At 35.3% G+C, this 25,682-nt stretch overlaps 1 long non-coding RNA gene across 1 annotated transcript; it reads left to right on the plus strand.

Annotated features, from left to right (window-relative positions):
• Positions 1-7,823: 7,823 nt before the first annotated feature.
• LOC111557237 lies at positions 7,824-22,745 on the plus strand. Its single transcript, XR_002737087.2, has 4 exons — positions 7,824-9,228; positions 14,706-14,892; positions 21,218-21,268; positions 22,187-22,745. It is a non-coding gene; the product is annotated as an uncharacterized LOC111557237 (long non-coding RNA).
• The last annotated feature ends 2,937 nt before the right edge of the window (positions 22,746-25,682 follow it).

Raw genomic sequence — 25,682 nt, forward strand, 5'->3', positions numbered from 1 at the left:
GATTATCCAGGCTATAGATATCTGTTGGATGACTGGTGGGCCAGATGTCGTCACAACTGCTCAGGGACTTTGTTTTTTATCTTTACTCTAGTTTTTCTGGTTCACTTAATGCCCATGAAAACCAGCAGGCAAAGCAGCATTGACAAAAAATTCTTCCTGTTACAGCCAAAGTGCATGGTGGCAGGTGTGCATCAGCTTCATACTTACCCTAAGTGAACCGGTGCTTCATGGCACATCCTAGCTTCAGCATTCTCGAATCACGTGCCCACAATTTCTGTTAAACTTCTCTTCCGTATTAACACTGGGCCTTGATTTTTATCTTTTCAGTTAGTGAAACACACACACACTTGCCCTTTACCAGTGAACACTGTCAGGGCAAAGGTGACGGAGGTGACTCATATTTTACTAACGTTGATGGATTTAGGCCAGCCCCAGCCCAGGCCCGGAAATTCCCTAATAGCTTGTCAGCTCTTCAACACGATTAATTTGATATTTAAAGAAAAATATTTTTCTCAGCATTTTTAGTTGTTTTTGGGGAAGAGTTAGATTAATCGACTCAGCTTACTATAATAATTCTATCATTTGTTTCTATATTAAGTTTGCCTACAAAAATAGAAAATTGAATAGATCTTTATACACAAGGTTGCGATTCAAATGAATAGAGGATATCTATTTATATATATCTTTTTTTTTACTTATTTTTCCCCAGCTCTTGCCATTTCATTTATATTTGTAATATAGTATTTTTGTTGTTGTTAACTCTATTACTTATGTTGTGCCTTTATTCTCGTGACTTATTCATTTCATAGCTGGAGACCTGTATCCTCCAGTATTTTTTTTCTTCATGCCAGCAAATACTACTTGCAAAGAAATACTAGAGCCACACCTCATCTGTCTGGTTTTATTGGAAGTCTACCTTATGTAGAGCCCTTTTGCTGAAATCTCAGTTTCACTCAGCCTGTCCCTCTTACCCACCTCCTTAGCAAGCCAGTGCTCATGCCAGCTTATGGAAAAGATTCTTGCCTCTAAATTGTGTTCTCTGGAAATGATCTGTTACTTGGGAACAAAACAGTCTTTGGCCATCGATGATAGAGAGGGATTAGGCTGACTTGGCTTTTGGTGAGAAATGAGGGGTATTTTCCAGTTTGGATGCCAAATGATATTTTTGCAACCCTATTGCCCAGAAAGCACTTATTTTATTGTCATTACTTAAGCAATATCTTCACCTGTTCTCCTATACCTAACACAAGCTTTTCTTCCCTGCTACCATGCCATGTCATCAGTTGGACTCCATACGCCATTACTGGAATCATAATAGCATTCCTAGTATACTCTTACTGTACTTGCTAGAGAATAATTCAGTGTTTGGTTTTATTTTTTTAAGGTTATCTGGAGTTTTCATCTGAAAGTTTAAAGAATATTAAGAAAAAGTTTGTTCTTATAGAGTTAACTGTGACATGTTTTCAAATATAATTAATCTACATATTCATTTGGTGTAAAAAGCTGACGTTCTCAATTTATGCACATGCTGCTAACATCCACAGATACCCTTGAGTATCGACACCCTCCTAGTATATTTATGTTTATTGAATGAAATAGATGTTCTGCAGAGTCTTTCGCTAGTCACTTTGATCTACCGGTATATTTCCCATTATAAGAAATAATCTCCTTATAGATCTCTTTGGTTTTGCTGTTTTATTGCTTGAGGAAGGAATCATTCTAAAATTGAATGAAGGCTATATAAATTGTCTCTCTTTATCACATTCCACTTCTGATAGGCTAATACTTTCTTCATTACTCTTCCCTTTAACAATAATTATTAAAAATAATACACACACACACACACACACACACACACACACACACACATCCTCTGTTCAACCTTTGATGTCTTTATGACAGTGAAATGACTCCAAGAGAGAAGCACATCACTTAGCAGTATTCCAAAGTGACATAGTGCTGCTCTCCAGAAAACTCTGCTTGATGAAGGCATGACAGCTTTTCTGCCCCATAATGTCTGTTGACTATAAAATAGACACAATATATCTGGAGAAGGGCAGTATAAAATAATTGGCTCCGGGCCAACCTAAGCTGCTTCATGCCATCAACCTCTTCACGTTTGGATCCAAATTAAAATCTAATTTAGAGGGAGCTTAAATTAAAAAAGCACACTTAATTCCTTCAATTTGCAGAACTATTCCATTCCATTAGGCAACTAATTTCTACCTGTCAGATTTGGAATGAAAGTGGTCTCTCTCAGGAGGAAACTTTTCACTTGTAGTAATTAGGTATGGGGAGTCCGTGATGATGCCTGCGCTTTGATAGCTGCATGTGTTTAACTCCCCAAGCTTAGGGACCCTTGGGTAAACTCAATTGAAGTGTCAGCTTCAATACTTCCCTGATAGGAAAGCTGAAATGAGGTTACATATTTCATAATTAAATAACACAACTACTTTAATTTTTATTAGGGAATCATGAAAGGTTACCTTATATAAAATCCAAGAGCATGAATTCCTTTGTTGATCTATGATTCTAATAAGCTCCTAAAGAAAATCTGAAAGGGTCTTGATTACAATTAGATAAGAGCCGGGAGAATGAATGTGCTCAACAATATCAAAGTAATGACTGAACTTAGCAAGTGAGATGAACTGTAAGTGCTGCGTCAAGCTCCTCTCTTTGATACTATTATTCCTTTGTGCAAGGTGGCATGTTAGAGTGTGGAAGCCCGAGGCTGGTAGACAGAAGACTTGAGCCCCAAGCCTTGCCACTCACTAGCTGTGAAACACTGGTCAGAACCCTTGACCTCACTTAGCTTCATTAGTTTGTCATCTACAAAGTGATTTTTTTCTCAAGTTCATCAGGGACTTAACGTTTAATAAATGTATGTGGTTGAATGCTTCTTCCCAAAGGCATTTATTGTATTCAGTGAAGAATATAAAAGTTCTTGCTACTTTAAAGCTACATTTTACCATAACCTATTTTTATCCAAACTGAATCAATGTAGAAAAACTGTTCTGTTTTGATTCAGTCTTCATTATAAAGCATTTCTTTTCTTTCTTTCTTCCTCTTTTCCTCCTTTTCTGCCTCCTTCCATCATTTCTTCTTTCTCTCTTTCTTTCTTCTTTTTTTTCTCTCTCTTTCCTTATTCTGATACAGGTGCATGTAAGATATGGGAATTGTCAAGAAGAAATAAGAAAACAACCCTCAGTGAAATATTACAGGGAGTTAAAATATTCACATTTTCAGTTAACAGAAAATATTATTCCAAAAAGAAAGTATGTTCAGTGATGTTGAAATTCAAGCTGGTTACTGTTTTAGATTAAATATGTCTTAAAATACATGTGGGTGTGTGGATATGAGTATTTTACCTTAAAGAATTTATAAATATTAGGACCAACACCCATAACATATTTGGGGGCAGAAGGTAACATTGTAAATTTAATGGACAGGGACATTTTTATATGCAACCTAAATGTGCTAATAATTTCAAAATGTAAGTTTAAAATATTTGAAAATATAGGGACGCTGGGGTGGCTCAGTCAGTTAAGCATACAACTTTGGCTGTCATGAGCTCATAGTTCGTGAGTTCAGGTCCCGTGTTGGGCTCTATGCTGACAGCTCAGAGCCTGGAGCCTGCTTCAGATTCTGTGTCTCGCTCTCTCTCTCCCCCTCCCCCACTTGCACTCTGGCTCTCTCTAAAATAAATAAATAAATGAAATGATAAAATAAAATAAAATAAAATTGATATGCCCCGATTCGAGAGACCCCCCGAAAACAAACCACCAGAGTCCAGAGTCAAAGCCAAGCGGCAAGGGTCGTTTATTGCAGTTTCGAACCCGGTCCTCCACGCACTCGTTGCCGGTGACGCTAAGAGGCCCCGAGCAGGGATCTTACAGCTTCTTTTATAGACAGGCACGAACAAGTTAGGGATTTTTTTGAGGTTACAGAGCTGTTATTGGTTGACATTTAAATTTGAACACTCAGCAGAACTTGTTTGGTTCCCGCCTTTATTTCAAACCACTCAGCAGAACTTGATTGGTTCCCGCCTTTAGGTCAGACTACAACCGGGCACTCCCTGGCTGGTTTCCGGAATGGCGGGGGGGGGGGGGGGGGGGGGGGGGGGGGGTCTCTTTTCTTTGCAGTTGTGAGTACACCTGGTAATTTTTCTCTTAGTCTCTCAAAATATCTGAATATGTATATCAGAGTAAAATGGATAAAATTTTGCAAACTTTAAAGTATTAAAAAGTTTTCACATGTCAACTGTGGTAGATTTTGTTTTCAGCAGCTTCAAGTCTTAACTGATTATCTGAAAGAAGATGAAAAATGACTAACAATGTTCATGCAGAGCTCTTTCATTTCCAAATTACTTTCACATAATTAATTCAGAAGTAAAAATCTATATTAAAAATATAAACAACCTGGAAGATCAATGATAACCTCTGAATAGAGGTAGGAAGTAAGACTTCTCTTTGGGCTTTTTTATAGCATTAAATGTATTTATTTTATATCTCCCAAGAAGATATAAAAAATGGCTGATAAGAAAAGAAAAGATGCTCAACATCACTAATCAGTAGGGAAATGCAAATCAAAACTACAGTGAGATACCACCTCCATACATAGGATGGCTACTATCAAAAATCACAAAACAGTAAGTTTTGGTAGACTGGAAAATTGGACACAGTTGGGGGGAACATACCAAAAAAAAAAAGAATTGAAAGCAAGATCTGGAAGATGTATTTGTGTACCCACGTTCATAGCAGCATTATTCACAATAGCTAAAACATGGAAGCATCCTAAGTATCCATTGATGGATGACTGAATAGGTAAAATGTGGTAAACACATAAAATTGAATAATATTTGGTCTTCAAAAGGAAAGAAATACCTATATATGCTATAACAAAAATGCATCTTGAGGACATTATGCTAAGTAAAATGAGACAGTCACACAAAAAAATACCAAATGATGCCACTTATATTAAGTACTTGGAGTAGTCAAAATCATTGAGTTAAGTAGTAGAATAATGGCTGCCAACGTCTAGGGGAGGGAAGAATAAAGGAGTTATTTTTTCAAGGGTATAGTTTCAGTTTTACAAGATAAAGAGAGTTCTGGAGATAGAGGGGGTAATGGTTGCACATTATTAATACGTTTAATACCACTGAATGTACACTTAGAAATGGTTAAGATGGTAAAAAATGTTTGGCATAGAAATGATACAGTATTATACATAGATTTTTCAAACTAATCCATAACAGAAAGAAAGAAAAAAGACATATGTGGATATCCATTCTATCCCAGGAAAACTACACTCTCCTTTAAAAACCCATGGGGCGCCTGGGTGGCGCAGTCGGTTAAGCGTCTGACTTCAGCCAGGCCACGATCTCGCGGTCCGTGAGTTCGAGCCCTGCGTCAGGCTCTGGGCTGATGGCTCGGAGCCTGGAGCCTGTTTCTGATTCTGTGTCTCCCTCTCTCTCTGCCCCTCCCCCGTTCATGCTCTGTCTCTCTCTGTCCCCCCCAAAAAAAAAAAAAAAAGTTGAAAAAAATAAAAACCCCAAAGAGTCTGTATAAAATGTTTATTATGTAGAAGAAGGAATTCTAGTTTATGTAATAGATGTTTTTCTAGCAATCAGAATGAACACAGGTGAAAGAGAGGGAGAGAGGGAAGGAGAGTCGGAGGGAAGGAGGGATTTTCATAGTAGGGCAAGTACCAAAAGCAACAGATTCATACAGCTAGTAGTTATTGCGTCTTTTGAGAAAGCAGCCTATGAACTTAAAAATCATAAAATATTCACAATAGTTGACATTGTGTTTTCATGTCTCAAAATCTATTTTGAGGGAAAACATCCTAAACATGTACAAAATTTTCAGCACAACTAATATCCACTAAAGAGAAATTTATCTCACCAAATATCTGTTATCTAACATAACAGCATGATTTTTAAAATTACAAGATATTGTTAATTGAATTTTTAATATCACTAGAAGCTGATTAATAAATAAAATATTTTTAAAAAGCAAAAAAGGTATAACATGAGCTAGCATACTCACTAAAATTCTGAAGGTAGATATATCAAAATGCTCAGTGATTTTCCCAGGGTGTGGAATCATGGATTTTTGGCCTTTATACATTGGTATGTTTTCCAAAGTATCAATGAAAGAATTTCAAAATTTTTAAGCTGAAGCAATACACGCCCCAAACTAACATATTTATAAATGTGACTCAGTTACTTGACTTGTGTTACATTTATAAGCATAGGAATTTGAAGATACCAAATTTTGAATAAAATATGTGCATATATATGTATACTTGCCATGTATAATTATTTCCATTGATATTCAATATAGCATTTTTCTAACATTAAACAGATCATTTACTATGAGAAATTTTATTTAAAAATCTAAATTAAGACACAATTTTGTTATTGTTAAGAAAGCAATGCAAACAGCTATGGATATTTTGAGATGATCCCAGCTTCCAACAGCCTTGAGGGGTTTTCTTGCATTCTGGCTTTGGTGATCATTCAGTGGAAAATTGATATGTTGCATAGATCAGAATAAGATCAAATAGGAAAAATAACAAAATACTCCAAATCATCAAAAACAAATCTGAAAATGTCTTTCAAAATAAAATATACAATTCTACCAGTACCCATGCACTAATAGTGTTTTAAATCACCTATATATAACATTTTTGACATTATTAAAAATAGTAAAATAGAAAAAGAAAACAAAGCAGCAAAAAGCATTTGTTAATTAAAAAGTATAAGAAAATATAAAATTTATTATCTTTAAAGTTTATTTTATTTATTTTGAGAGAGAAAGAGAGAGTGTGAACATGTGCATGAACAGGGAGGGAGGGGCAGACAGAAAGGGAGAAAGAGAATCCCAAGCATCCTCTGCACTGTCAGTGATGGCCAGTGATGCAGTGATGATGTCAGCCCTGATGCCAGGCTCAAACTCACGACCAGTGAGATCATGGCCAAAGCCAAAATTAAGAGTAGGACGTTCAACTGACTGAGCCACCCAGGTACCCCTATAAAATTATTTTTAATAAGAGAATTCGCTAATATCTTGAAAATCAAATTACGTAAAGGAGATTCTTTTTCAGCACTGATTTCATCAATTTGAGAGACAATTATAATTAAATTGCTCTCTCTGCCTATTGAAAGACACATTTCCATAGAATGTCATACTCACTTTTTAATTGGCCCTTAACAATAGTGAAATACCAAAGATTATATCAAATCTTTAAAAATAAGCATAAACAGCCAAACTCACAACCTTAGTTTAGTTTAATATGTGAATAATCAGTAACCTCAATGAAGAGAATGTGTAAATATATTCTAAGATCACAGCTACTCATTCTTTTGCATTTGTGAAATTTTTTCCCATATAAAATATTCAGAAACATAGTGGCAATGTGGACAAAAGGGAAACTTTGTTACTAGGATGCATTTCTATTGTTCAATAAGAATGTACACACAAAAGAAAATAATCAGTAGTTCTATTTTGTTTTTTTTTTAACCTAATAAATTCCTCAGAAATTTTTCAATTATTCTTAATATAAATACATTTCTGGGGGCACCTGACCTTGAACTCAGGTATCTATTTCTTTCTCCTAAATTTTTTCAAATAGCCCAACTATGACTATACTTCAGTTTTACCATTTAAGTGTATCTACATATTTTAATCTGTATTTGTCAAATTGGAGGGCGATGATTGAAGTCAAAACATATTTTAAAACAATTTAAAGTAGTATTAAGATTTACTGCTAATACCTCCATAAGCCTATGTAAAAAAAAAAAAAGCAGACTTAAAAAATATTTTAATAAGTATTGTTTTCCTAGGGCATTTTTGCCTCTTTACTGTTTTAAAATCCAGATCAATTTTCTGTAGAAGGGAAAATTGTCAGAATGACTTTATTAAAAATATGTTTATATAGCATCCTTTAGCTTATAAATTTGGGAAATTTTGGAAAGAAGAAAAGCTAAAATTTTAAATTCTGTATTGCATATATTAAATTGTGGGTTTTTTGTAAATTTGTAATGATCGATCCCTGAATTCTGCAGTTTGTCTCCCAGACTGTTGAAGTTTGAAAATTATCATTTTGCTTCTCAGGGTTTCAGCTGATTCTTCCAGAACTAGCAAAACCCCATGGGGGAAAATACAACTCCAAGGCAAGGCTTCTTTCCCTAGATTTCTTTCTGTTTTAGGATCTTGCATTTGTAAAACACTGTCGAGATTTTCTATGTGATCTCAGGAGAAGAGTTGGTCTACCTTTCGTTTCTATCATTTCCAGAAAGAGGAGCCAACGTAATATTTGCTAAAACTTCATTTTCTTATATTATATGTTTAATCAAAAACTAAGATAAGTTGCCTTTCTGCAAAATGAGTAGTGTTCAAACCGACTAACAATTTTTGAGTTCGCAGTTCTCTAAAACTATCTACTTGTCTTCAAAAGGTCAGCCAATGTACCCAGCAGAACTTGGTAAGTAGATTAAATTTTGAGCTGTAGTACAGCCTCTGTAATATTGAAAACAGTGAGCATATGGAGATTCTGTGCTAATAGGAACTCTATCTAGTCACAGCTAAGTTTTAGAGGCTGATGCTTGCTTTTACTCTCAGGTCATTAAAGAAAGTTCACTGGAGAGTGTCTCTTAGCCTTCAAAGATGAAAAACTGACTCCATTCTTAAAGGAGTCATTTTCTTTCCCGAATAATTTTATATAGGGAGTATCTTACTTTGTCTTGATCCTTAAGTCAAATCCCCATTGGAACTGATGGGATCATCGGCTGAAACTGAGGATTTTTTTGAAAAAACGGACTCACAATTAACAGTGATTAATGTTTTGTTACGTGTTTCATACTTAAAAATCAAACTATCATCATCATTCTTATATAAAACTCTTTCATATATGAACAAGTTATAAATAAGCTTAATTCTGGCTTTTTGAGTAGTAAATTTGGCTCAGCAGATGAAGAAATTTGCTGGAAGAAATGAACAGTTGGTTGAAGAGCACAGTCTTACATGTTCAACCTAATTAATGTATTAAAAGAAAAACAATCTCATATTTCCTGACTGTGACTTCTTCCTATTTATTAAATTATGCCATCTGTTACTTGACTTGCAGCTACAGCATGTGATAAATTAGAGTCTCTATCCATGACCAGGCCAATGATACCAGTTAGGAAGCTGACAGCAACAGCAGTAAGAAAAGTAGTACAAACAGGTTGGTTTCCACCCTCACTTCCCTCTCCAATTGTCTGTCTCTATTTAATATTTCTCAGGAGGGCATGTGAATGTATATGTGATATGATTGCATGTGTTTGACAGAACAGATTCTATGAGAGACTTAGGGAAGGATTTTAAATCCAGAATCGTTGGTCTAACAGAACAGAGTCAAGCTGATAGGACTGAGTCATCTTTGTTGCCTTTTTGTAGATTTTGCAGAGTTTCTTGGATCATATATTCTATACACCCTATACATATACATACACATACACATATACATATACATATACATATACATATACATATGGACTATATATTCCTTTTCACTCTTGTCCTTCTACTTGGCTTCCTGAAAACTGCACAGCGTGTCCAATCCATGCTCATGCCTAGCCTTGTGGACTTAAGTGCTCATGATACAGAATGCAAATGCTTAATCCTCCAGCTAGTTCCAATAAAGATTGCTCTAGCAAATGCTTAAATAAATTTAAAAATAAAAGATAATGAGCAATCATGAAATACCACAGCTTTGCAATAAAATAGAGTTTATTTTTGCATGGAATTTCTGTCAATATCAAGAGTCACAAACTAATGGACAAATAGGCCAAGAAAAATCTGCTTCCTTTTATAGAAAGCAAAACCTACCGATTAGGTTGAAAATAGTCACTCAGTTCATTTGTTGAGCACCTGCAAAACATAGACCCAAAAACAGAATATGATTTGAATGCTAAAATACCCATTCTCAGTCACATGCTTCACTCTATGTTTGGCTTCAGGTTAGAGCTATAGCTACAAGAAAATGGGAGGAAAAAGTCAATTTTTCCCTTTTCACACTGTTGAATAGTAACCGTTTTGTTGAACATTTGGGACTATATAGATTTTACAGTAGCAAATGGTCAAATCTGTGTTGCTATAGCTAACACAAATCTTTTTAATAATTTAATATTATTTAATAATTGAATATTATGTATTGAATGAACAAATATGTTCATGACATTTCATTAAGGATGTTATCAGTTTGATTATTGTGAGATTTCTGTGACATTTTCCAAGGTATGATATCCGTTTGTTTGTCATAAGTCAAACTGATTTAGAATTTAGTTGATTTTACTTAATGGATTATTTTAATTAAAAAAAACCTCAGTGTCAAATCAAAAACCATAAAAATACGTTTTCAGGATTTTTTTTAAAATTTTTTTAACGTTTTATTTATTTTTGAGACAGGGAGAGACAGAGCATGAACAGGGGAGGGTCAGAGAGAGGGAGACACAGAATCTGAAACAGGCTCCAGGCTCTGAGCTGTCAGCACAGAGCCCGACGCGGGGCTCGAACTCACGGACCGCGAGATCATGACCTGAGCCGAAGTCGGCCGCTCAACCGACTGAGCCACCCAGGCGCCCCAAGTTTTCAGGATTTTTAATGAATCTGACAGCTCAGTCATGTTATTATATTTGAATGGTTTTCACAAAAAGGTAACCCTTCCTTCTCCATCCATCCAAAGTGGAAGGAAATGGGCCTGCCAAAGGAAATGGCCCCAGAATTACTCCTGACCCATGGATACATTAAAGCCACTGCACTTTAAAAGATCTTTTAAGGTGAAACCATTTGGTTAGCATTTTGCATTGCTTCCATTTATCCATTCCTATATGACTTCCATCTCCCTTCTCATTCCTTCCCCCAACCCTCTTGATTTAGAAGTGTTTGGAGTCCTGCAGAAAGCTATTGAAGTCTCCTCAGAATCTCTTGTGTTGTGATTTTGAATGCCCAGGGAGCTTTAAAAATTCTCATGTTGCCCATGTTGTGCCCCACGCTAATTAAAAACCTCTTGGGTGACACAGACGTCAGTACCTTTTTGAACGTGCTCCGGGTTATTCCAATATCCTGCCGAGGTTAAAATCCACTGTCCTAAAGCAATAGTTTATGCAAATAAAGTAAGAAACTGGTTATTTTCAATCCCACTTTCAGAGATTCCTTATCTGAAGGGTAGGGGGAGGCACAGGGATCTGAATTTTTAAAAATAATCCCGAAGTTCTTTCGATACAAGTGAGACGCGATCCACATACAGACAGTGTCACGTGTACTACATTTTTAATTTATTGGTTATCCCTCTCATTTGTGACTTTGTCACAAGTCTCCTGTCCATTGACATTTTTATGCATATAAACTTATTTACTTCTAGCACATAAAATCCTTTCTTCCATAACTCTCTTACATATTGCTCTATTTCTCTCTTAAGAAGAGTTTTAAAACAGAAGTCTTAATCACGTATCTGTTCTTGCCTACGCTATTCATCCTTCCACCCAGGACCAGCTTGACAGACACGCAGCCTGCATAGGCATAAATGGCCGCAAGTTTGGAAGGGCCTTGCACCCGGGTTAGTGCCTTGCTCTAGGAAAATTCTTAATGGTCTTTAAACAAGGGAACTTGCATTTTTATTTTGCACTGGGCCCTGAAAATTATGTAGTCAGTTCTTCTTTTCTCACTAACTTACCCTTGTAAAAAAATCACTGATTTTCAAATAATGAGCATTTTAAAGTCCTGGTTTCTTATTTTGACTCATTTGTAGCATTTAATAATGTTTATCATTTTGTCTTTGAAATACTTTTGTATCTTCCTTTACTCTGTTTTCTTTTCATTTTCCTGTACCTGAGTTACCTCAGCCTCCCTTCCAGGCCTTTCTTCCTCCAGAAGCCTCCTGCGTACTATTTCCCTTCAGCATTTCATCCTTGGTTCTCTGTTTTTGGACATTTTCACTCTTCACTTGCTCCATAACTGATTTCACCAACACCTACAAGTATTTATCACAAATTGCCAAAATGGCATCTTTTATCGAGAGTCTATACCTGAATACTCCACAGAAGCTAATTATTCAAAAAGAAAAAAAAAATAACAGATCTTTAATCTTTTTCTAAGTCTACTCTGTCTAATACTTATCTGAATTATGAATTCATTGTCCTCTTTGTTATCCAAGTAAAAACTTGGAATCAATCTCAGCTCTGTAAGTCAGGTCTATGTTATAGTTGTAATACTTCCTGAAAGTCATCTATCTTGCCCATTCCCATCATCATGATTACATTTAGACTTTTATCATTTCTGATCCACAACTGCAATATTGTCATAAGTATTTTCTTTGCTTTGAACCCTTCAATCCCCTATTTTCAATGCTGCCAGAGAGATCTTTCAAATACACAAATCAAACCATGGAATTCTTATAATTTAATCCTGAAATAGTCTGTGATCACTGTTCTCAACACTAACAAATGAAATACTTTCTTTTCATAGAAAATGTCTTGTAAAAACCATTTATTAACATTAAGGAAAATTCATAAAAAATTATATACCTACTCCAACAATTGTAAAAAGCAGCATAATGTCCTTTTGGATATATATATCCTTTTGAGAAATAAAATAAAAGTCATTTTATTAAAAGTATATTTATTTCAGGGGTGCCTGGGTGGCTCAGTCAGTTGAGCATTGGACTTCGGCTCAGATCATGACTTCATGGTTCATGGGTTCGAGCCCTGGGTCAGGCTCTGTGCTGACAGCTCAGAACCTGGAGCCTGCTTAAATTCTGTGTTTCTCTCTCTCTGTTCCTCTTCCTGTCACGCTCTTTGTCTCTCTCTCTCTCTCTCTCTCAAAATAAATAAACATTTTAAACATTTTTTAAAAGTATATTTATTTCAGTATTTAAATATTTGAGAATGACTGCTTTGGAAAACATACTGAAATAATCAAAGATTTATAGTTATCTATGGAATTATAATGAATATTGCTAATACTTATTAGTCTTTTTTTATTTTTTTTATTGACGTATAGTTGACATACAATGTTATATTAGTTGCAGGTATACAACATAGTGACAGAACAATTCTAGATTTGCTAATTAATTCATGAGCAATGCTACTGTTATGAACACTGATGAAATTTTGCAAAATAGTAGAAATTAAAAAAAATTTTTTTTAAGTTTGTGTATTTATTTTGAGAGAGACGGGGACAGCACAAGTTGGGGAGGTCAGTTTCTTGGGCAAGTGTAGACACTCATATCTCAGGGAATATATATTTATGCAGGTATCTTACAGCAAAAAATCAATTCTAGGATGAGACACTTTTCTCACACATACACATTTTAATTCTGTGTCTAAACTAAGGACCTGGATGTCCTTTGAGAAATTCTTCTCTTCCTTAGATGCTAAAATTATTTAAAATATTGGAATAAACATCCTTATAAGCCTGTAGCATGTAGTTTTGTTTTAGTAGTACTCTGTAACCATGATTTGAAGCAGTCAAAAATGGGTACAGATTCAATTGAATAATCAAGAATCATTCCTATAATAAATTGTTGGGGCACCTGGGTGGCTCAGTAGGTCAAGCGTTGACTTCAGCTCAGGTCATGATCTTATGGTTCCTGAGTTCAAGCCCAGCATGGGACTCTCTGCTGTCAGCTCAGAGCCTGCTTTGGATTCTCCATGTCCGTCTTTTGGCCCCTCCCTCACTCTCACATGTACTCTATATCTCCTCAAAAATAAATAAACTTAAAAAAAAATTGTCAGGCCATGCTGATATTTTCTCTCTCCTTCTAAATTTTTTAGTTAAATACAGAAACATTGCAACTATAAATAAAAATTATTTTGAGGGGTGACTGGGTGAGTCGGTTAAGTGTCCGACTTTGGCTCAGGTCACAATCTCAGTTTGTGAGTTTGAGCCTTGCATCAGGCTCTGTGCTGACAGCTCAGAGCCTGGAGTCTGCTTCGGATTCTGTGTCTCCCTTTTGTCTCTGACCCTCCCCTGCTCATGCTCTGTCTCTCTCTCGCTCTCAAAAATAAACAAACATTAAAAAAAAATTTGAAGCGGGTGGGGGAAATTTTTGTTTTAAATTATTTTGAGTATTTTAAGTTACCACAGTCAAATCCATGATTTTGAAAATAGCCACTTTAAGAGAGAGGCAGATATTCTAATATGTAACAATGAACTTCTACTCCCACCTTCTTCTATGTTCCTTCTTATCTCATTGCTGAGAAGTTTAGGAACTGTATACATTTTCCAAACTTCCTTGTAGCTATGATTCTGAATGTGAAGTTGTTTCTGCTAATGAATCTCACTCAAATGAGATTTCAAAGGAGAAAGGAAGGAGCAGGTTATCTTCCTTTGCCTGAACGCAGGATCACAGCTATTAGTTTAAGGTTTAGCCTTAAATTCAGTATAGGTTTGGACTCCTGCTTTTCTCTCTTCTAGTCCTTCCAACTTTTTGATAGTATGATCTCTTTTTTTCCACATTAGAGTCCATTCTGACTGAAATAAACCATAGTCCAGGTCACTTGCCATATGTCAGAATTTAACATTAAAAAGATTGACAGGTGATTGTGTCACCTGGTCTGGCATCCTGAAGAGCGGTACACTTGGAGCCAGGTAAGGATGAACACATATACAGAATAGAATTCATGAGAGTAACTGTCTCCCTGTTGTTATTTCTTCTTATAGAATAAAAGAGCATCCTCGTCAAAAGACACTTTGGACTTAGGTATAATTCATTCAGACCTTAGGTGCCTCCTTTAAAGGAGCTCCTTAGAAGTGGAGATTTTCATCATCCTCAAACCTGTGAGGCATGTCCTACAGAGGGAAGAAGTGCCCTCAGCGTTAAAAGAAGTGGCAATCCCTTTACCTGGGAGTAAGTGTCTTGTGCCCAGCCGTCTCATTACCAAGCAACCGAAAGAAGTCCCTGGAGTCAATTACTGGGCAATCATGATTGTCTTCACAAACACCTAGAATGTTGTCTCTCCCTAGAGGGATTCATTCAGCCACAACTTCCAGGAAGTATATTAATAAATCGTTTATGTTATAGGAAAATAGTTTAAAAGGAACTTCAGGCTTAGTTATTAAGAAATTCATACGATATGAAAGTTGTAGTATCTAAGCATCATAATTAAAACTCTTCAGAGTGGGATATGAGAGGCTTAAATTGGAACAAAAGTGACATGTCTATTGCTGATTTTCATTCCTCAAATAAAGCTTTTTATCACTTAGATATTATTAGTCACTGCTAAATTAGAAATCCATGCATAAACCTGTAATCATCATTTCCATCAGAAAAGTTATTTGGATTTCTCAGTGATGTATTTTTATGGTCATTTTTATCTGATAAGTTAGTGTTTCACAGAGAGACTGCATGAAAAAAGAATCTTACAACTGAGGTTTTCAACCAAGGTTTCTTCCCACATATATAAATATGAATGATGTAAAAATTCATTATCCAGGAAAATTAAAAATAAAGTTTCTGTAGTGACAAACTTGAGACCTTGATCTGTAGAAATGGCCACAAAATTGGAGATGGGAAGATTGACAAATCTAATAAGCAATGGTGAAATAAAAACTAAAACAAAACAAAAACACTAGCAGCATGACCAGCATATGTATACACTGCTTAGGTGAAAAATACCCAGTTTGGCAGCAATGAAATGTTCTGTGCCTCTGCTGCCTTCCCGTCATGAATCTTCCATTATTTTCACAAGCTACATTAGGCTGCTTCAAGATGACTGACATTTACAGCCACTCCATGCTACTGATTGTACTCCTGGCGTGGAATGAGTAGACCTCCCCCAAGAAAATATAGTTATTTTCTCCTCTAATTTTGTCATGAGACTCCATATCCACCGTAGGAAAAATAAAACCAGATAATAAGAAAATATTAAAAGCTTCAAATACTGCAATTCAAGATCCTGTCTGATTTAGGTTTATGTAAATATATATCACTTATATAATTGGTGTCTCTTTAAAATTTAGTCTATTGTACAATTGCCATTTTCGGATAAAAATACCTTGAATTGTAAAAAAAAAAAAAAATCTTCCCATAGTAACAAAGATAGTCTATATGTATTTTCTTTTAATTTTTTTATGGTTGTTTAATTTTGAGAGTGAGAGAAAAAGTTTGAGCAGGGGAGGGGCAGAAAGAGAGACACAGAATCTGAAGCAGGCTCCAGGCTCTGAGCTGTCAGCACAGAGCCTGACGTGGGCTCCAACTCATGAACCGTGAGATCATGACCTGAGCAGAAGTTGGATGCTTAACCAACTGAGCCACCCAGGCGCCCCAATAAAGATAGTCTATATTATATCTGTAAAAATGTGGTGATATATTGCATTTATTATAGAGAAAACAACCATTTTGGACATTTTATTTATTTATTTGATGTTCTGCCATTTTAAACAGTATTGCGATAAATAGTTTGGTATGTATACACTTAGCTACATTTCTATTACTTTTCTTAGAATGAATTCCTAGAAGTTAAAACATTCTATCAATTTAAATCGACATTTAAATATGTTTCTCTAATGTGCCATTTTCAGACACTAATGGAACTATGAATTTGATACAGAAAATGTACATTTGCACACAAATTTCTGTGCAGTTTGGAGGACACATGTCTCTTCAGAAAGCCCATTTACAGACATTCATCCAAGGAATTATTTAGCTCACATTAAGGACACTTATTCTATATTATAATTCCATAATTATAAAAATACATTCATACAAATATCAGGAAAAATCGATCCTAAAAAGTTACTGATGCTTTTGTTGGTGAGATGGTGATAGAGGTAAAAAGGTAATGTTCTATTGTTTTGTTTGAGCACCTTATAAAAAACATGTTCTACTTTTATAATCAGTAAAGAAAAAACTATTTTTGAGAATTTTTATTGGAGGAGCAAACAGACTTTCACTTGTACTTCATATCTTATTCAACTTATGATTGTGTTCCTACCAATTCACAGCCAAGATTATTGAAAGTTTCTTTCATACTAGTGTTTCTACTCAAAGCCTAATTACTCTTCAATTGACTGCTAGCAGGACTTTCTTCCTGGTATTCTCCTGAAAGTGTTCCTAGAAAGTAAGTTATGACTTCCAATTCCTTAAGTCCAATACATGGGCTTTTTGGTTGCCAGTAATGGTGGAGTAACTAATCATGGACTAACTCCTCTGTCAAATACAATTATAGACAAAAAAATGAGAAACATCTGTTGAAGGCACTTGTGAGTCCAAATCAAGAGCCGAGTCTTAGGAATAATGATTAAGTCCCAGGAATAAGGTTTAACAAAGCCCATAGGTAAGCATCTGCAAGTTCAAGATGACACTAAGATAATTTATCTGTTGCTAGGACAAAACACAAAGCTCTTTAGAGAAAGATAACAAAATCCAGGGCCCTACAGTATATCATTCACAATGTCCAGTATATAATTAAAAACTTCCTAGACATACAAAGAAACAAAACTTATGACCTACAGCCAAGAGGAAAATCAATCAATAGACATTGATACTCAGACCACTTGGATGTTGGAATTAGCAAAACACCATGGGGGAAGAACCATAGTAAATATTAAAGAATCTACAGGAAGTAAAAAGCATATTGAGTAAAGAAGAATTTCAAGAGAGATATGGAAACTTCAAAAAAGAAATAGATGGACATCCCAAAACAAAATACTAGTCAATATTTGAAAACAAAATATGTATTGCTTGGTATAAGAAAAAAAGATGGGTTAATTCAAAGGAAAATCAGCAAAAATCATTAAAACTAAATATAATTCAGTTATATCAAAAATTTCCAAGTTTACTTAAAAGTAGCCCTTATGTCCAGACAACTCAACAAACCCCAATAAGTACAAACAAAAACACTCTAGGGATATTATGTATCCATCAAAAATACATATCTCAAGTGAAATAAAGACATTTCAGAAAAAACAAAAGCTGATAGAATTTTTCAAGAGCAAATTTTCACTATAAAGTATAAAGATGGACACATAGATATAGATTTGGTCACTCTGAAGAAAATAATACCAGATACAAAAATTTGGTCCATAAATAGGAATGAACATTGTTGGAAAAGATAAATGTATATAATTACAAAATACTCATTTATATTTTTTAATGTTTTGAAAATCAACTGACTGCTTAAAACAGAAAAGTGATGGGGTGCTTGGGGGCCTCAGTCGGTTAAGTGTCTGACTTTGGCTCAGGTCATGATCTGGCGGTTCATGCGTTAGAGCCCCACGTCAGAGTCTGTGCTGACAGCTCAGAGCCTGGAGCCTGCTTTGGATTCTGTGTCTCCCTCTCTCTCTGCCCCTCCCCTGCTCATGCTCTGTCTCTGTCTCTCTCTCAAAACTGAATAACTTAAAAAAAATTTTAAAACAGAAAAGTGATAATCATGGGGCTAATATCATAAATAAAAATAAAACATATGGCAACAATAGCGCAAATGGTAGAAATAGATGTACATAGAATTAACTTGATATAAGGTTTATTTAATTGAAGTGATATATTATTCAAGGTGGATTATAATAATTAAAGATGAATATGATAATCCCTAGAATAATCAATAAAATATAATTGAAAAATAAAATAAAATGCCAATAGACAAGATAGAATGAAATGTTTTAAAATATTCAACTAATCCAGGGGTGCCTGGGTGGCTCAGTTGGTTAAGCATCTGACTTTGGCTCAGGTCATGATCTCACAGTTCATGGGTTCAAGCCCCACATCAGGCTCTGTCCTGACAGCTCAGAGCCTGTACCCTGCTTTGGATTCTGTATCTCCCTCTCTCTCTCACTCTCTACCCCTCCCCTGCTTGTGCTCTGTCTCTGTCTCAAAAATAAATAAACACTAAAAAATTTTTTAAACAAATAAAATATTCAACTAATCCAAACAGAAACACAGAAGGAAAAACAGAATAGTGGGATCAACCAGAAAACAAATAGCAAGATGGTTGAATAATGCTCAAGCATCTCCATCATTACAGTATATATAAATAGATTACAAGTTTGAATTAAAAATCAGAAATTGTGAGCCTGGAGAAAAATAAGCAAGACCCAACAATATGCTGTTTATCAGATATGCTTGAAATATAAATCCAATAAATGTTTTTTAATTCTCATCTTACTTAACTGAATTATAGATTTTGAGAACTAATTTTTTCATAGGGATCATTTCTAGCCATCTAATAATTTTTGTCATAGTTATTACTAGTAGTAATAGCAATAGCTAAAATTTATGGAATGCTTACCATATACTTCTGATGTATTAGCTTTAAATGTACTACACTGAAGGGGAGGAAAAAAGTACTATGACTGAAGGGGAGAAAAAAAACAGCTGTTACTCAAAACCACCAGGAGTGTGTTGGGCCCAAGTTAAAACACAACACAACACAACACAACTTCTATATCCTGGCAGTGGTTGTCCAGATTAAAAAACAAACAGGAGGGCCTGGGTGGCTCAGTAGGTTAAGCGTCCAGCTTCCACTTAGGTCATGATCTCAGGCCTGGTGGGTTAAAGCCAAAGGTCAGACTCTGTGCTGACAGCTGGGAGCCTGGAGACTGCTTCAGATTCTGTCTCCATCTCTCTCTGCCACTCCCTCACTTGCCCTCTCTCTCTCTTTCAAATATAAATAAACATTAAAAAAATTGAAGCGACAACAACAAAACCTAAAAAACTCTTTATTGGGATGAGTATTGACTTCTGGCATTGTTGACCCTGGATGACCTTCTGCAGCCCACTTCCTCATATGTCAGACTTTTACTTCTTGCACCCTTCCTGTCTATCTTTTATGGTCCTAGTTTATTTATTGAGCAATGATATATTTGCGAAACACATGTTATGGCCTAATTAAATTATTTTCTTTGGTAAAATTTATCTTTTTTAAAATTGTATTTTAATTCCAGTATGGTCAACATACAGTGTTACATTAGTTTCAGGTGTACAATGTGGTGATTCAACAGTCCCATGTATTACGCAGTGCTCATCATGATTCAGTGCACTCTTAACCCCCTTTACCTATTTCACCCGTTCTCCCACCCACCTCCCCCCTGGTAACCATCAGCTTGTTCTCTATAGTTGAGAGTCCGTTTTTTGGTTTGTCTCTCTCTCTCTCTCTCTCTCTCTCTCTCTCTCTGTATCTTTTCCTTTGTTCATTTGTTTTGTTTTTTAAATTCCACATGTGAGTGAAATTATATGGTATTTGTGTTTCTCTGGCTTATTTTGGGTAAAGTTTATCTTACATGCTCATGATGATAATATAAGGTTGCACTATAACCTGGGGTTGCCTTTTCTGTATTTCTCATTAGATGATAAGCCACAGAAAGCAGTGAATATTAATATTTGTATCATCTTCCTTTTTTTCACGACTGTGCTGCCCTGCCAACAAAGACGGAAATCTTTATATTCTTGTTTTGAACCATACGATTTTGTAATGGAAAACTAGGGCACAGGATAGGGAAAAGCACATGCTGAAAAGCAGATGTAGTGATTTACAGCACGAAGTAAGTTTGAATTTGGCCAGGGAACTAAGAACTGTGCATCCTGGAAAGGCTGAGAGAGGAGAGCAAGAGAAAGCATCTGTAAATTATGACTGAGAGAGGCTGTGTGTGGGAGTAGAGAGGTCTGCAGAAGTAGACTCTGTTTATAACAAAGGACAGGGGAGCAGGTAGACAGAAAGGGTATAAGACATTCAGAAATGCATTCTAATGAATCTCCTGTCCTCTCACTGATATTACAGAGGCTACTGTAGGTATATGCTGTCTATTTGAATCAACACTCGTTCCCAGTGGGTCAAATCAATTCTAATTTTCACTTACTCTGTATTTGGGGGGGGGATAATTTTCATAGACTACTTTCCAAGAAATTAATAATTTGGTAAATATAAACTTTTTAACTTTGGTTGGGACCTCTTTTGAAATGAATATATGTATTTTACATAAAAACAGAAATAGACGCTCAACATAAAACTTCTTGCCAATGTAGAAATTCTTTCTATATTGTGTAACCAACTCTCTGCTCTCAAGGAGTTCTTAATACTTGGGTCTGAATTCTATGGGTATTTAAACTTTAATTGATGAATGTACGTATTTCACCTAAATTTTCATTTTCTGGCTATGGCCCGCACTAAAAGACATTAGAGTTAATCATTGCTAAGTCCCTGGTCTCAATTGTTTTATCATACCTTTTAATTTTTCAGAAGATTAAAATAGCAAGAGCCCCTTGGAGATTCCTGTATCTAGTTTGGCAGGTGGGTAAATGGTGCTCTGGAGTGATATTCTTTCTTACAGACGAAATTGCTTCTATCATCTAAGCACCTGATAGATATCTGGACTCACGGTTTCAAATGATGGTTTCTGTGATATCTATAAAAAGCTCAGAAGGTATCCCCTGGTGGTTCCCTACCCTATGGAGAAGAAAACAGTGGGTGGAGAACCATGTCATTTTTCTTTTAAATTGTCCTCTATATCCCAGTATAATCAGACCTCATGATTTTAACAAGTGCAAAATATCTTCCCTAATGCATTTTACTTGGTCTCCCTCCAACCAGAAAGGCAATCTTGAAGTTACTCAAGATGTAATGATATCAGAATAAAACATAATCTTATTACTCATTTTCTCTTGATATTTTCAATAATTTCTTTTCAGTTAAAATTGGCGCTATGTTTAAAATAATAAAATATGTTATAGAAATAATACTGTTTCGACCAAAGCAACAACTTTCAAATTCATTAGTATAGAGAACTGTTATTTAAATTCTAAATTTCATTTTCTCATATTTTATAAATGTAAGTTAGCCACATTTCTTGAAGCAAATCAATTGGCATAGAGTAAAATATTTAGTATTTTAGCTTTTAGACAAATGGCCTAATAACAAAAATTGGTTAATTTATTTCCCTTTTTCTCCAGTATTAACCTCCAGTGGGAGATTTGCATGCATTTTAACTTATCTTAAATTTATGCAGAAATAGATTAGCATTTCCTAGCAATCATTTGTTTTGCATTTTTGCTTTCAGTCATCTTTTAAACCACCTGCTGTATTTGCCTTATGTTCAAAATATGCTGTTGACAGTTACTAATAATGCTGATTAAATTTGCGTATGATGACAGGCAAAACACTAAGTAAAAACAAAACAATATAATCCTGCATTTGTTTTCTCTGTTTCAGTGGTGGCCTGAAAGAAACATCTGATTTTCAAGAGCATTGATTTATTACCATTTGGCAAGTCTTATTGAACTGATATATAGATAGTATGTAAAAGTGAATATAATTACACAATTTTCAAGTATTAGTCTATTTTGTAAAGTTAAAAATATGCATGCTGTCTAAAATAAATATCTTTAGGTTCTTGTTACATTTTCAGAAGTCATTAGAATTTGCCACTAAGACATACTATCATTAGTAAATGAAAATTTCCAAGCTGACGGCAAGCATCTTTTCTGAAGGCAAAAATTGTCAAGGCAACCATAGATTTTCCATTTTGTGTGTGTTTCTACTTTATTCTTCTTGATGTACATCTAATAAAAGCAGCACAAAGCAAATACGTTTCAAACTTAAAAGTCGGTGATTAAGACCTGACACAAGGGACATTTGTTATACTTTATACGTCTGTATTGGATAGCAGCAAAAATGATGGACGTGGTAGGTAATTGTCCATGAAACCCATGTATTTTGACCTGAAGAATCAGCCCTGCTTTCACAAACCTTCATGGTGAATTGTGGATATCTCTGATGTTTCCATTTATTTAAGAGAAAAATATATGGATACTCATGATCCCATATCCCTTGCTACATGATTGCTTCTTGGATGCTTTTAACTTAGGGATTAATTCTTTGAATTTATTGAGGCAAAAGCAATATAAGCAAATTAGATTCAATTTATCTCTGTAAATAATGTAGAAATTATAAATTATTATGCAACATGTTCATCTATAAATGCCAAAAATATATTTTTCATTTTATATTTAACATATGCAACTAGTTTTTGTCTCTCTATGTTATCCTGATATATATCCCTATAAAGGTTTTAAAATATTTTTTACGTTTATTTATTTATTTTGAGACAGAATGAGGGAGACAGTGAGCACAAGCAGAGGAGAGGCAGAGAGAAGGAGAAACAGAATCCCAAGCAGGCTCTGCACTATCAGCACAGAGCCCCACGTGGAGCTTGAACTCAGGAACTACGAGATTGTGACCTGAGCTGAGATCAAGAGTTGGATGCCTAACCAACTGCACCACCCAGGCACCCTATAGAGTTTTGTATTAAGGCTGGGCATAAGCATATTAAAATTAAGGAAATTAAAAGTAAAGAAAATTAAGTTCTATTCAACATCATGCTTTCTAACCTTTGAGAGCCTTATGTGCCAGACTTTGTGCTAATACTTTCTATCAAAATTTATTTAATTATCATATGTGTGTGAGGTAGATGATATTATTTATTCCCACTTTGCAGATAAGGAAACCAAGGCACAAAGACTTATTTATTTATTTATTTTGTAAAAAGTAAAATGTGCTGAATTGGCATAAGAAGAAAATTACAGTCAAATGATTTCAGAGTCGATGCTCTAACCACTCTACTACCCTACCTATTTTACTGCCAAAGAGAAGATGGTTACTTGGAAACATTCATTAAAACTCTGATAGAGCCACTGTAGTAGTTCATTGGCTTAAACCTTTTACTTCTTTTACATGTGACATAAGGAGGAGAGGAAGCAGAATCTGCAAGAAGAGAAGCTATATACGTGCCCTGGAGTCAAAGACTCCGGCTTAAAGCGTTTGATTGTTAGCTCTGTACTATTTAACTTTTCTGAAACTCAGTTGTTACATCTGCTTATGGGGAAAATAATATCCATCCACAGATTTTTTTTCAGCAATGATAGTAAGGGACAGATAACAATAACATATTTTGAAGGTGCTGAGAGAAAATAGTTATGAAATATAAAAGCATAATATGACAATATTTATTGTCATAATAGAAAATAAAAGTGGAGGCACCTCGGTGGTTCGGTTGACTAAGCATACCACTTCAGCTCAGGTCATGATCTCATGGCTCATGAGTTCCAGTCCCACTTCAGGATTCTCTCTTTTTCCCTGTCTCTCTGCCCTTCACTCATTCATGCTGTCTTTCTCTCTGAAAAATAAATTAAAAATAAAATAAAATAAAATAAAATAAAATAAAATAAAATAAAAGTGAAATATGACAAACAACTAAACTTCTAACAAATAATGCAGCTAAGGTAAAGTTATTGTTGTGGACCCACAATAATGCATAGAATTTACCACTCACGAATCCTTGGAGAAATTCTGAAGAATGCATTTCAGAAAGAAGGAAATGGGGGCCATACAGAAGGAACGGCATGCAAATAGGAATGGCGTACAAGGATTTTAACCCTGAGTCAGGCACCTTCTTCACTGAGCTTAAGATCTAGCAAGGAGGTAGACCTTAAATAATTCATTATAATTCTCCTGGGTAGAAAAATTGCTGTGGAGTATATAGACAGAAATAGAAGTAGCATTCTTCTTTCTAAATGCTTAGGAGACAATGGAAACTAATATATGTCTTTTGTGTATAATTTAAAGGCCATTAAAACATTTGCACATTGAGTGTACCTGGGGTGCCTGGGTGACTCAGTGGGTTAAGCATCCAACTCTTGATTTTGGTTCAAGTCATGATCTCATGGTTTGGTCTGTGAGTTCAAGACCCACATGGGGCTCCTCATTGACAGCACAGAGCCTGTTCAAATTCTCTCTCTCTCCCTCTCTCTTTGCCCCTTCCCTGTTCATGCGCATGTGTGCATGCATGCTCTCTCTCTCTCTCTCTCTGAAAATAAATAGATAAACTCAAAAAAGAAAACATTTGAATGCTGAGATGGGTACTCTTTCACCACCAACCTCAACTCCTATCACTAGCCTTCAACTCCTCTCCTTCCATAGGTTCTGTCTTCCCTGGTATTTTCTCAAACACACCACACTGTTGCTTTCAATTTTACCCCTATTTCTCCGGGAGACCCACACTTTCACCTACTTAATTCATTTACCTCCTTCTGATTCAGTTCTACAGTCACCTCCTCCTGTTTATTCCTTTTATTCCTTTCCTGTTTATTCCTTCCCTGTCCTAACCCACTCCTTTCCAAGTTTATTCAGTTAAGTTAGACACTCCTCTGGTGTCCTCAGAGTTTGCTCTATATACCGGCTTCTTATGTTTTCACAAATTGTATTAAACATATCTGTTTATACGTTAGTATTCCTAACTAGATGTTAAAGCACCCTAGGGAAGATAATACAATATTGATAGTCTTTTTTCCAATGATCACTGTTGGCCCCATTGGGAGAACATTGTCCTAGATGACTACCCATAATTTAAGACAAAATATCATTGGTTCTGGAGAAAACAACAAAAATGATGAAATTACCCAGATGCTATGTTGTGTTATATATCAATAACAACTACCTGAAAATACTTAACCAATAATTTAGTAAGTTGAAGGGGAAAGTGCAAAAGCAGTAATGTGTAAACATTGCTGAAGAGTCTGACATAATTCCTAACGTTCCTAAAGATCTGTCTGCTGACAAAGTCCTTAAGATTTGTATAGAGATTGTTTTAATTTTAATTTTTGATTTCAATTTCAAAGTTATAGAGAAGTTCTTAGCATAGTAGAAAGTA

This window comes from Felis catus, chromosome D3, assembly GCF_018350175.1.
Source record: "Felis catus isolate Fca126 chromosome D3, F.catus_Fca126_mat1.0, whole genome shotgun sequence".
Classification (NCBI taxonomy): Eukaryota; Metazoa; Chordata; class Mammalia; order Carnivora; family Felidae; genus Felis; species Felis catus.